Source organism: Siniperca chuatsi, linkage group LG13, assembly GCF_020085105.1.
Source record: "Siniperca chuatsi isolate FFG_IHB_CAS linkage group LG13, ASM2008510v1, whole genome shotgun sequence".
NCBI lineage: Eukaryota > Metazoa > Chordata > Actinopteri > Centrarchiformes > Sinipercidae > Siniperca > Siniperca chuatsi.
The window spans coordinates 13,779,239-13,793,889 of NC_058054.1; the positions used below are offsets into that span (position 1 = coordinate 13,779,239).

At 38.5% G+C, this 14,651-nt stretch overlaps 1 long non-coding RNA gene across 1 annotated transcript in view; it reads right to left on the reverse strand.

The window, feature by feature from the left end:
- Window positions 1–6,630: 6,630 nt before the first annotated feature.
- The window catches only part of LOC122887431, a 45,405-nt gene continuing 37,384 nt past the window's right edge, over window positions 6,631–14,651 (reverse strand). Inside the window, exons 2-3 of the long non-coding RNA XR_006380544.1 lie at window positions 10,000–10,076; window positions 6,631–8,671 (exon numbers count right to left, since the gene is read on the reverse strand). This is a non-coding gene — a long non-coding RNA (uncharacterized LOC122887431). The remainder of the gene's footprint in view (window positions 8,672–9,999; window positions 10,077–14,651) is intronic.

Sequence of the window (14,651 nt, forward strand, 5' to 3'; positions counted from 1 at the left end):
GTAGCCTAACTCTTACTTTTTGAAAAATGCTAATTCAGTGATAATACACAAAAACACATTCATATATATTTTCATTAGTTTAAACATAGGACCAAAGTGATGTGATAAAAACTACTTAGAGAGGGAATTTAATGGTTTTGAGTGGAATAGAATTAAGTTGGTGAGCAACTGCATGGTGAGCGCTTGCATGTACTTTGGGTTAGTCAGTGTTTTATGAGAAGCACTTTGTGTTGCCTCATTCAGATTCTTCAAATTACTGTAAAATGATGAACAGTGATAATACAGCACAAAAGCGATGTTATGGCTTTATTTTGAAAAATTAAAATCTGTGGATTAGTGCTTCCAGTTCCATTTGGCCATTAAATTCTGCCTTTAGACAATAGCTTAAAAGCTTTCACAGATAACAACACATTTTCTCAGATATTCCAATGATAGCAATTACCAAGGCCCGTTTATATAAAAAAGCTGCACTTCCCATTTACAGTCTGAATCATTTTCAGCCACTATGCAGTTACAGTGCAAACACTGCCCAGTCATTTGTTATTAAAGTAAAGAGAAGGCCTTGCAAAACTTTTTCAGCCAAAGAAGTCATTTAAATCACAGGGCTCTAATGAAAGCGTTTGAAAACTAATTCCCAGTCTACACTGAGACATGCATCTTCCTCTTGCCTAATACCCGGATTATATTTTTTAGACACAGCTTTTTTTTTCCTTATCAGCATAAGACAGTAGGATAAAATTACATGCCATAGCACTCCATTGCCTGTACAAAACACTTCTTCAGTTACTTCAATCAATATCAGTTATGTTGAGATGGATAAACAATTTGCCTGTTTAGAAAAGAGCTTCATGGGTGTCACAGCAATTGGAAACTTAACTCATTCCAAACTGTTAATGAAAACACAGTGGTATGTCTTAATATCAATTTCAAACTAGTCTGTAGGGGTTTTTAAGGCACCCAGACTTTTACTACAGTATGTCATACTGAATATCTACGACTATGAGAGTCATAATCTCTATGAATATCTATGTAGACAATTAGCTGAGAATGTGTGCTTCAGAAACCCCACAGAATTATCTATTTGAGTAAACAATATTAAAAGAATGTAATCAATTGTAACGTATCTGGACATATCTGGTATTTCTCCCACTTAACCTTTGACCTTCTGACCTGCTGTCGCTCTGGTATTTGTTTCCCTGCCCCAGGAGCTTATACTAACTCTTCTGATTCTGAACACATGTTGTTTGATCCCACTAATACATTCAGACTTAAGCATAGGACTTTTTGATTAGTAGTGACCTTATTAATTCATGATCAATTTGTTATCTTGCAGTGTGTCTGAACCTGCCAAGCCAACTCAATATCACCTTTACTCAAAAAATAATAAAAAAGGATGTCAATGCGGTACATTTTACTTGAAACCTAGTCAAAAACACATTCTTATCACCTGAACATGAGCCTGTCGATGTGCAGCACACTAATGAATAGTGACGCAAACATTAAGTCTTTCATAGATTTTTCATATTTTGTCACTTGTGACATTGATGTGCAACTGAGTATCTTATTTTTTTTCTGAACAACTTTCCAGTAATTTCCTTTGTAACATGCTAGGTGTTGCAGATGAATTTCTTTTTGGTGTTATTTGTTGGTATGGTATTGTATTATTATTGTATTATTTTCTCATAAATCCATGAATTGCCGTTATTTATTTCCAAGTGCACTTTTTTTAACTTTTGTTAAAGGCTTGTCTCTTTTAACACTACATCATATTCAATCAAACATATGCCTAGAGTCTCGAGCATTAGACCTACTCATGTACACTGGCTGTCATGAAGCTCCTCTTTTGAAGGTCAGAATCTCCTGTTCCCATTTCAATTTAACTGGCTAGTTGCTTCTTGAAGGGTAGCATAAATCAAAATATGTCTATCAGTAATAGCTTAATTTATAAATGGGATTCTTATCAAGTAGTGATTAGTACCCACCTTTGTCTACAAAACAGCCTGAATTCTTCTGGGCATGGATTTCACAAAGTGCTGCAAACATCCAAAGGTTCTCTATTGGCTTGAGATTGGGGGCTGTGCAGGCCATGGGAGTAAACAAAAGTCACTGCCATGGTTCTGGACCTACGTTTAAATTATGCTTTTTTTCATGACATAGCACATTATCCTAACATAGTGTCAATTTGAGAAAAGGTAGACTAAACCATGGAGAGATCCACTCTGTCAAATGATGTTCGATTGGTATAGCCAGTTTCCAGACCTTTGAATCGCCGCCTACACCTCTGATTTGTATGGAGAACCATTTCATTCAGAACAACCCCCATTGCACGCCACCCAGTCGACAGCGCAGAGCGACCCAGCTGGACAGTGCCGGTGGCCTTTCTGAAAGGCTTTAGGAAGGTGACGTAATATAAAGAGCGACAAAGTCACTGTTGGGAGGACACTATGGTGGATGAATGGGTCAAACACAGGGCTTTCATCCAGAAAACTAAGATTTGATTCCTGTGTGGGGGATGATTTTGACACAAATTATTTCTTAGTTGACCTATCATTTTCAGTAAAAAAAAAAAAAAAAATCAGTTTTCAGTCGCAGTTTGATTAGGTTTAGGCAACAAAACTACTTTGTCAGGTTTTACTTGGTTAGGTTTAGTTTTGTTGCCTGAACTAGTGGTGGAATATAACTACGTACTTTTACTCAAGTACTGTACTTAAGTACAAATTTGAGGTCCTTGAGTATGAGCAAAAATGGCCACAAACAGATGCATGTACAGGTTGTTGTAAATTGACTTATAGAAATGACATCTCTTAAATTGGTATTTTTGTTTTTAAATCTTTGTGAAAAATGTTAGCTTAACTGCTAGCGCTACAGCATGGTCCCTGTGGGCGGAAAATTATGTTAACGTCATGGATACGTCACTTGCCACTGATGGGTTAGGGCAAAACAAAATAAAATACCCCCCTTCCCAACAAGAAATCGGCTAACATGCACACAATATCGGGCTGAATGAATGAAGTGAAATAAAATGGCAATTCAGTCTGATTACCAGGCTACAGTTTGTACTGTGGTGAGTATGTAGCAAGATAACATCCTGGCATGGTCTTTCCCTCTTCTAGGTGTACATTCTACAGAACGCCTCTGAACATCACTATTGTATTAAGCTGCTGTCAGCTGTTTACTTGCGGCCTGCATTTAGCTCGAATGGCTCTTGCTGTTCTCCCTTGACTTCTCTTACAACAAAGCAAGACTGCTATCGACTGGATGGGGGGGATGTAAACTTGTATACCACCCGTAATGCATGAAAATCCCTGGGGTGCTTGTGGTCGCTTGTGGTTCTGAGATGCTGGAGGCATATCAGGCATCTGTCAACATACCAAGTTCGAATCACTTACAGTAGATCACATCTTGCCCATTTTAACATTTAGTCAAGCAGTAAATTAACCAGTCAAACCTGTCTGCATGCTTTATACATGTAATGTATTTATATGGAACTGACAGACTGGAGGAGTGAGTTTGTTTTGAGAAGGACAGTAAAAAAAATGGTTGCCTACTGCAACCTTCATCACTTCAAGTCATTTTCATTGCTTGAGACATTAAATTACCTCCTTTCAAAGCTCAGTAAACACATATTTCAATTGCCTATCATGATGCATTTACCATCCCATGTCTTGTCCTTGGATATGCTTATTTTGTGAAATATATAAATGATGTATTGAATCTGCTTTGAGACTGAATGTGAATATGTAATGTGATCAAATTGCAATCAAGTACAACCCTTGCTGGACACACACACACACACACACACACACACACACACACACACAGACACAGAGAGACCATCTTCATTCAGAGTAGGTTTCAATTTATTCAGCAGTTTTTAGAGAATACTAAATAGGAGCAAGGCATCTGTGGGTATCCAACATAAAAGGAACACCTTATCACACCAAATCATACATGTTTCATCAAGCACTACTCCACAGAAGAATCCTTCAAACCCAAATGCTTCATAAAATTCTTATTTATATTGCCAGATAATGTTCTTCTAAAATATATCTCTTTGCAAGCAAACAATAAGGTACGCATTGTGCATCAAGATCATTGGTTTATATGATTTGAAAATGAGTTTCTTTAAAATTGAACCTAGAAGCAGGCACCTGGCAAGATTAATGTGAATTTAATCGACAGATGACAAGTGCCAAATCACCAAGTGAGTAAAGTCTCAGTGCAGTACAAAGTTTAGAAATTCACAACAGATTGTTAAGATATTCAAGACTGAGTACAAAATCTGAGTCGCAGTGCACCCATGACCAAGAAGTGGAAAGCAGAAACAGTCAGCCAAAGCCCTTTCAGTCCAAGAACACATGCAGCCTTGGTATGGCAAAGCTATTAACATAAACATTGATAATGACTTCTCACTGAGAAACAGGGGCCCACAACGTGTTTTCCACAATAGCTACACCATCCAATTATCCACAGATGTTAACTTCACAGAATGCTGGTTCACCACATCTGTTTGTTGGTGGGAGATCTCATTATAACAATCCTGTTTTAAACCCCAGCATCAAGCACTGCTTGGCACATTTTATTGCAGCATGTTCAGCATTTACAACAAACATTCCTGACTGCTGTAAAAGTTTGCATGTTAGACATGAAGACTTCCAACAGTCAGTAAAATTCTCCTCATCGCTGCCGATTACAGTCGACAGTTTCCATGTCAACCTTTAATCCATGTTGTATCACTCTCAGATAGTCCCAATGACTCTTTTTCCTAAACGCTGTATTTCAATTTATAAAATAGAATATTTTTGTGAAAAGATATGAGGCAGAAATTCAACACGGCGTCAACTAACAATTACTTTCATTATCGATAATTTTTCCGATTACTCAATTAATTGTTTGGTCTATAAAATGACAAATGATAGTAAAAAAATCACTACTTCCCAGAACCTAAGGTGATGTCATCAAATTGCTTGTTTTCACCAAGATATTCAGTTTACAAGGATATTAAACAGAGACAAGCAGCAAATCTTCACATTGGACAAGCTAGAACCACAGACTGTTTGGCAGTTTTGCTTGATAAATGACAATTAATCAATTATCATAATTGCTACAAATTAAATCTGCAAATGAATCTGTTGATCAATATTATCCAACCAATTATTTCAGCTCTGAAATAAACAAATTTCCATTAAACTCCACATTAAATTAAACAGACTTTTTTTCTTTAGTACAACTACACTACTGCATTCTGATATGTTGGGAACACAGAGACACATCTAAGTCAGACAAGTCAAAAGTATGAACGAACAGACAAGTTGTAAACATGCCTTAAATTAGATTATTTAAACAACTGCTCTGGAGGTAAAACAGAAAGTGGGCATACTCAAAATGTCTAAGTTTAGTTTAAAGCTGGAGTGCGGAACCTTTGTCTCCCCCTTCTGGCAGTGAGAGTAATTACACAAAAATACAGAGACATTTCCACAGTTCCAAGACAATAATCTATTATTTAGGTAGAGTAAATGTAATAGCTACATAGCCTACTCCAAATATTTTACCAACCTGTCCAAGAGCAGTAACTTGACATCTGTGTCTGCCCTCAATCCCTTCTCTCAGCGCTCTCCAACAAGGAAAAGCTACATCAACCGTTATCCCTGTTTGTCCTTGCCGTGGATGGCGGATCGCAGAGCTCTCAACATTGCTCTGGGTTGCTCCCTGCTTCCACTCTGGCAAACCAAATCAAATCAAAACCAAACCAATCATTACTGGTTGGCATAAATCGCATGATTACCGGTTCGCCAGTGCGGAAATGTCGCCACAGACACCAGCATTGCGTGAACTCGTTTCGCAAAGGCTTGAATGTAGCGGACGTTCATTTATATGTAAAAGTCCCGCACTCCAGCTTTAAGTATGGTAGGTCAAAGTTGAACCAGGAAGCTGGTCTGTAAACTGTGATAAATGTTTATGGACAGTTTGGGTAATCATTTCAATGTCCGCCTTTGTTCTCTTTTCCAATAAATTTAGCTAACCTCAACCTTCATTTAAAACGTCTGTATTCTGTCTTTGTCTGCATTCTTGACCAGCCAAACCTCCTCTTAGTGGTGTTGCCACGTTTCCAGATCTGAGCATTTCACTTGGTGACTACATTGTTATTATTACCAATAGGAATGATGCATGCATTCTTGTGCATGATGCAATTCTGAAAATAAGTACTAGTATTCCTCTCACACTACTGCGATTATTTTGGTTCAACAATAATACAAAAAATGTTTCCTAATGGAGCTTTAACTGGTATTCAGGAAAACCCGAAAGCAAGTTTCACAATGTGAAATATCCCACTGGAATATTCTCTGCTTCCCTTAACAGAGTCACCCCTCAAAAAGGAAGACGGTGTTGCCTATCCCCTTTGGTGAACGCTCAACACCATGGTATCTTTGAAAACATACCTCTCACCCAACTTACCGAAAGTAGACATTTCCACACATTGAAGACACAGTGGGAGCATGTGTGTGAAACCTCTTTTATTTTATTATATCAAAACATGCGTGTCCAGTTTTTTACTAAGCTACCTGCTATAGCTCAATAAACTCCCCACTGGAAGGGTTTCAGGACAAGCACGGCGGACACAACTCGAGCCACTTTTTGAGTTTTATTGTGCACACATACACAATAAGCATCCACAAGCTAGTTATGTGTAACATTTAGCTCGTCAATTAACTACTCAATTAAGTTGCTAGGTTGTAAACCTGCAATGAAAACACAAAACAAACATCAGAATTAACTAATGAAATTACACAATCATGAGACATTAATTCTTAATCTGAATTACTAGCAATGCCAGTTTATAGACACTCACCGGCAAGCGTACCAATCATCAACAACAGAATGAAAAATTAACCTAGGTGGCGCTTCTGCACTGACTAACTTCGCATATACAGATAGACAATCTGGTGACTAGGAACGATAATAAAACATATCTGTAACCTAGTAAGATTATAACATATATGAAATATAACATAAATGTGCCTACATTTAGAATAAGATGGTAAATATACACACTTATTTCTTCAAATACCCCAGAACATAATGATAACATCTATCACTTGTAATATACATACGCAAAACAAATAGTGACACTTGCTGGAAAGTTCTACAATGCAACAATTTAATTGTCTCATTGTATGGTAGAAAAGCGTGACACCGTGACCCCATGAGAAAGATGAGGGAATTGAAAAGGAGTAGAAAAACCTTGTTGACGTGCACACCTGCATACATTTGTGACATGTTACAGTGTTAGCAAGTAATTACTTCGTATCTACAACAAAAAAGAGTTTGCAAGTTGTAGTAATTTTCTCGAAAACATTTCAGATACTTGTAATGTCAGTGTCATTTGAAGAGACCTCTCAACTTCTTAGAGTACAGATACTACAAACAGGACCGTCGAGATTCCATGCAGCATTTTGCACTCCCATTTTGAGTTTAAACCGAGGCCCCTCAGGTTCACAGCATAAATCACTGTTGAGTTGCAGGTTTGTGATGAATTTACATACACTGTTTGCAAACGGTGCCCTCCATAAGGATCTTGTAGGCACGGAGTCAGTGAAAACATGACCTTTAAAAGCTGCTTTGTTGAGCAATCCATTCTTGCACACACTGCAGTACCCAGTCTCTGTGTCCCCCTGTAGAATTAGGTTGATTGAGTATGGCCTGAATTGGATCAACCATATCTTGCATGCTGGAGCCCAGGGCCCGTTAAATCGCCTGGACTATGAGGCGGCCAAATACTTGGCTAGTTAGTTGGCGGGACAGTTTCCAATCCAAAGCCTGGGAGAGTTATAAACCCATGGGTCTCTGTGACTGACTGCTGTCATACTGCATTGCTCATTTTAGGTATGCTGTTTGGTTGCAGATCACACTTGAAAACTAAGTCTAGACCTACACCTATGTACCAAACCTACACTCACATATTATTGCAAAAATATGCCGCATAATTTACGAGAACGACAAAATGACTATATTTTAATGCATTTTCAAACAATAAAGTCCTTTCTTGGCCACCTCATCAAGTAAATACTTCCATAAATAATGCTTGCCATACGAGCAAAATTATCTAGATTTTGTGTCTATTTGTGAGATATAAGAAATTACTTATCTCATTAGTATTGGACACAGGGAAAGTGGAGATGGACAGCGGCGGTGTATCAAAAGCTCTCAGCCTAACCACCCTCCAGAGTCACATTACATGAAAGAGCCAAATTTACAATCTTACTTGGTGCCACACTAACAACTGTCTGCACCAATAAAAAAAGACTCTTACCCTCCCTAGATGTAACCGCTGTAGAAGCTATTAGTATCAATCAGATCTCGGTAGAGAAGGCCATTTGAGAGAAAATGAGGCTCAAATCAGCTCTGCAAAATAAAACTGATGTGAAATATTAAGATTTATCGCTGCTCTTCCCCCCACACACACACAACTCCATCTTTCCATCACTTTTCTCCTTACTCTCCCTCTCTTCTCCCACTCCTTTCCCAAGTTTGCCCCTATACAGTGTGCTAGACCTGGGTTGGGCAGACAGTTGCACAGCTGGGGGCTAATGCAGAGAGGGATGGCTGATGATCCAGGCTGCAGATGGAGATGTGCAATGGGAGATTAATCCCCAGCACAGTCAGAGGGCTCCTGAGATTTTAATTATGCCCCAGAAAGGAGAGAAACAAGAAAAAAAGTGAGAAACACTGTCACATTAACAATTTATAAGCAACAGAGCAATGTTTTTTATTTCAGCTGAGGGACTGTCATTTCCCAACTGCCAGGCTACTTCTGTCAGACCTGTCCTCACTGTGAGGGTTGACTGGTGGAGGGCTATGGTGTAATGATGGCATTCAGTATATTAGTGGGGGGAGAGGGAGGTGTGAACAAAACATCACAGGAGAAAGGGATTTGGTGTATTAGGAGGTAATGGCTGCACATGGCCATCTTTTTTTTCGCAGGTTAACAGACAATATTACCACTGTCTCCCAATGAGACTGGGTCTGTCTGGGTTCCTAAAAAAATGACTCTTCCCATTTTATAACCTGCTGACAGTAGAGACAGACAATTACATAACATGATATACTGAAGACTGCAAGAGATTTTGAAAGAGATTAACGTTGACCATGTTTGAACCCCCACTTTGTTGAGTATATCTGTTGGATTGGCAGGGAACTACAAAGCCCCCAGGCAGATGTGCAGGCTATCTGTTTAGTTCATTTGTGATTAATAATGGTAGACAAAACATTCTCAAGAAAAACTGTCTTGAGAAAAAATATGCTGTAATGATGTTAAGCAAATGGCAAACATCTGTACGTAACGGTGCATAAAATGATTTGCAATGCAAAATTTCATATTATGACTGTATACGCTAATTATATTCATACTAATTGTTTCCACTATATGGTGCCTGATTACATTTTATTAAAATTAAATGCAAAATTATTTAAATTGGAAAACACTATATGCAGCACATCTTATCCACTTGTATGCTGTTTGGGAAAGGTTTGGGAAAGTATATTGCATCTCCATGAGGGATAACTGCATGAATTAGTGCTATTTTTACTCCAGTAATTCGGAATATTGAAAAGAGGCTTTCAAGTACAAATGGGCTCATTTGTTTTCCCATTGAAATATCACTCAAACTGCTTCTTGCAAAAATAATCTTAGCATGACCCTAGTATTTGTGAAGCTATTTGAACCTATTTAGTTGTATCTATTTGGTCAATTACCGATAACAATTATCTTTATTGTGCTAATTTAGTCAATATATATCGGAGATATTCCTCATTGTACAGTATGTGGGTTGACTGCTTAACAGCCTTCTGCATGATTTATTCCAAAGGGCAATCATGGCATTAATGATGTAATGGACTGAAGACAAACAGACAAATAATGAGACAAAGAAATCAATAAATAAGAAATGGGCATTAAATGAGCACATACACACACAATTATGGAGACACACACAAACGCACCGGATAAAGAAAATCAGGACTTTGGAGTTGGAGCTGGCAGACTGCCCTGTCCTGTATTCAGCAGTGTGACGTGCAGACTGACAAAGAGAGACAAAAAGAAGCTGTTTAGTGTCTCTGACTCACACAATTACACATCCCTGCCTAATGCAGGCCACCATTATTCGACATGAAAAGAAGGGTGAGACAGTGGACCAGTGTTGGCTTTTGAGATACCATGTGAACAAGTCATCCTCACCGTCATCCTCTCAACAAAAGGAGATGTTTGGTCAAGTTCAGGCACAGTTTTACCAGAAAGCCTTGCACAACATATCTTTACTTTCAGTCTTTGGGGGGGGGGTTCTGTTGTGTGTTGTGTGGATGTGTTATGTTTCTAAAAGAGAGTGCTAAGGTTAAAATGGCAAAGAGACTAAGAAATTGTAATTTTCCTGTGTTTTATCTCTCGACTTAAGTGATTGATATACTGATATTGAGTATACAAATCTAGCCTATTTTTAATTTTCTTATTTGATGAAACAGAGCAAATTTGACTTAAGTGTGCAGCTGCTTATCAATTCTAATTTAGTTAATTTCAGCTTGTCAGCAGCATCAGGCATTGTGAAACTGTGAATGTACCAATTAAAGTTTTAAAGTAGTCATATTATGCTCATTTTCAGGTTCATAATTATATTTTGGGGTTGTACCAGAATAGGTTTACATGGTTACATTTTCAAAAAGCACCATATTTTTGCTCAAACTGCACATTGCTCCAGCACCTCTTTTCACCCTGTGTCTTGAACGCTTCGCTCCGTTAACGAGTGAGGCATCTCACTTCTATTCGATCTTTATTGGGAGTTGCACATGCACAATACCTAGGTAAAGACTACTGGCCAGTCAGAAGCAGAGTAGGGCGGGTCCTGACGAGCAAGGTAGTGTGATCCAAAACAAAGCCGCTTCAGCTGGTAACTATGGCTTCGGGTCAGCCGCTACGGTTCAGCCGTACATGTTCCAACAACCCGAACCAGCTTCACAACTGAGACTGGAGCGAGACGTTTCAGAGTGGTAAGTTATTAATTTATAACTAATTCATCTTTCATAGGTGATGTTTTAACTGTGCACTGTCTCTACATCACAGTAACAACTTTATTGTCTGCCTGGAGGGTATATAACGTTATTTTAATTTTATATTTAGGTGTATTTGTAGAAACCGCTGAATTTGTGCATTATGGCACATGTTACATAGTTACGTAGATACATTACGGAAGTAAAGGCTGGACTACAATCAAGCTGTTTTCAGGCAGTTCAAGAGCAGTGTTTTCTGTGGGAGCGGGTAACTCCCTTTGGGGTTGACTTTGGGCTTTTTCACTTTGCAAACCTATTACATGCACAAAAAAGATATATAACACAATAGAGGAAAGGAAAAAAGCCAAAAAGCATAATATGACCACTTTAATGAACATAATGTGGAGCTTAGGTCTACCAAGAAACAACGATTTTTCACATTTTTGACACTGCAACAGACACAAAGTCAAGCAGTCTAGCTAGTTTGCATAACGGTATCACATTGCCAATTCCTCTGATGTTACATGTAAAGGTAGTGGCTATTAATTTGACCGGTTGGGATGATAAAAGGGCAGAGGACTCTGACTGGTTAAAGTGAGGCTCCAGAATTTAAATTGGTTGAGGGGATAGGATCAGGAGCAAACTGATTGGTTGGAGAGATAAGGTAAAGGACCACTAGATTGGACAGAATGAGGAGTCTGCAGTTCAGGCTGACAGAGGTGATGGAGTGCCGTGCTGTGTATGATGGGGGTGGATATTTCACCTGCCCTGGCTTCACTCTCCGGGGGAAAAACCTTTACTATGATCGATTCCTCCTGGTGTTGGTTCTCTAATTCTCCTGTCTCCGAAGGAAGGGTGCTGATAGGCTGAGAGGTGGTAAACAACAACAGCTGAGGGCCGCTGCTTAGCACTTTGTTGTGTAAAATATACATTTACCATGAGGACACCAACGGGACTATTATGGTGTCTCCATTTAATCTTCATCGACATCGGTTCAGCCATGACTATCATTACTACCCTCTTCATCATTACCATCAAAGTCATCTTCATCTCATTTTGAAATATCACCAGTGAAATACACTTATTTTTTATGCACATCTCTCCGTATTGTGCTGTACTTTCTACACCTGAAAAACATTCACATTTCTATTGAACCTTGAATTCATAAAGGATGAAAACTGCTGTAACTTACTGTTGGTATGCCTCACAGATAACAATACATCATTGAATAGCACCCAAGCAAGGACCATGTAAAAAGCCCTCAAGGCAAGGTATTGTGCGGGAGTATTAGTCAAGGCCAGCATATACTTCAGCTGAAAGGAAAAGGGAAACAAAGCATTCCTATAACTGGGTCGGGCAGACTCCCCCTACCAATGAAAATGAATCAGTGTCAGAAGTGACAAAAGAAACGATTCAGAAACATCTATTGAGAAGCACACTATAAGTGATAGTTCAGAGATTTTTTTTTAAATTATTATTAACCTGAATAGTGCCAGCTGGTTGTCAGTCCCTTACAACATACCTAACATTACATTTCACTCTTTAATTCCTGCATTGTTGCCTCATTCAAAAGTGAAAGAGTTTATTTTCCTGTATTTAAGTACACTACCTCTCCTCATCATCTACTGGAGTTGTGCATCAAATAGTGCTTGGCATGACGATTCACTGACTCTTGGTGGGTTTTATGAACAGATAAATCCCTTATATTTCGTTGTAACCATCTGCTCATGATCTCTCCTCTTTGAACTTCCAGCACCACTGTCCTGCCACAGAGGAATGGTGGAAGCAATCTGTGCAGGCCGAAAAGACCTGAGGAGATCAGTCTGAACAATGCTCCACTGCTTCTTGCACCCTGGGTCCAGAGAGCTTTGGGTGTATAACACTTAATGTTATACAGCAGCCCACAAGCAATTCCTTTGAACTGTCAGTAATCTACTGTACATTGCTACTTGTATTTGCCTCTGTGTTGCCTTTATATGTGTTGTAATATTTTGACATGTTCAAAATGTTATGGCTATGTTCAAGTAGTTTGTTTGTCTAATTTATGAATGGGAAAAACATGGAAGGTATTTATGGAGTCATTTTTTAATATTCTTATGCTAAAGCTCTCTTACTGTTTTCCGTGATGTTTGCTCATACAAGTCGGATTCAGCAAACCCTCTTAACTGCACAAAGTTGACCAAATTAAATAACAAAATTTGTTGTTTGTCCATGCCCTCTAGAACGACACATAAAAGCATTTCCCGATCTGACGCCCCTATCAGCAGGACATCATTTTCTGTGTTTTCTAAAGCTGTTACAAATCACTGTTGAAATGATTATGAGGTGACATGTGTGTGATGTGCTAAGGCTAAGGTTAAAAACAACTTGGTTAGGTTAAAATAAATACTTTGTTAAGGTTAGGGAAACATTGTGGTTTGTGTTTAAATGTTCCTTAATGTTGGGGGAGTTTTATCATTATGGTTACAACAGTTACATAGTTAAGATTATGGAATGATCAGGGTCATGCTTTATAAAAACAACGTTGACTGTGTCGGTTGGAAACAGGAAACGTCATCTCCCGTGTTAAAGTTCAATGTTTTGTTGACCCACACATTCCACCCCGACCTCCTCCCTATGCAGACTTTGTTGCTGAATAATAACGTCACCTTACTTCCTCCTTTGTAAGGCTGTTTGCTGCATTTGTGTTTCATTAATAAAAATGTTACCCAAGAGAAATCAGAGAACAAAAACATAACAAATTTAACAGCGTCAGCAGTCGTATTAGGGGTCTTGAAACAATTAGAAAACACTAATAGTATATTTGGCAACAACGTGTCACCAAAGCAGTGCCCTACTGTGACAGAAATAAAATAGAATAATTTGACATAAAGTCAGATGCTAAAATGTGTCTTGCTAAAGCAAAGCAGTCCATGACTTAGATTGGTGGCGGTCAAGACGACGTGATAGTTACGCAGATACTAGATGAGAAAATAGAAGACGGAAGATGTTCCCCTGGACACAGACCTGCATACACACCCTGAGGTAGCCATCAGAGTGAGAGAATTTTACCAACTACTGAAGAGTGCCAAAAAATGCCAATAAAATCATAATAGGAAAGAAAAAGTAGAAACGTCAAAATTCTCAGTAAACTGGCAAGCCATGACGATGTAAACAGAATATTCATTTTGCATTAATCTATTTGAGTTATTTATTCTTTATTCTAGTGTATTTCGATATCATATTTAAACTCATTCATCCAGATTAAGGTAATATAATTCTTAAATCAAACAAGGCAGACTCTCTGTACATGGCACGACAGGTCTGGACCGCTTACAAATTTCATTCACTGAAGAGATAATTCTAAGTACAAGAAAATTGGTTAATGTTAAAATTCTCTCAAATCACTTCTATACGCCACTTAAACACGAATCTCTTCGGATGAGTGGTTTTGCATGAGACTCTCCTGTTGATGAGACATTTTCTCTGCTTATGTGTACCACTGTTTTCACATTCTTTCATCACAGCATGTGAATTCCAGTGGGCCTCTTTGCTTTATTTTTCTTGGATAAAAACACAGGTTTGCTGTTTATCTGTACTATCAGCATCTGGCAATTATTATAGAGGGATGGGAG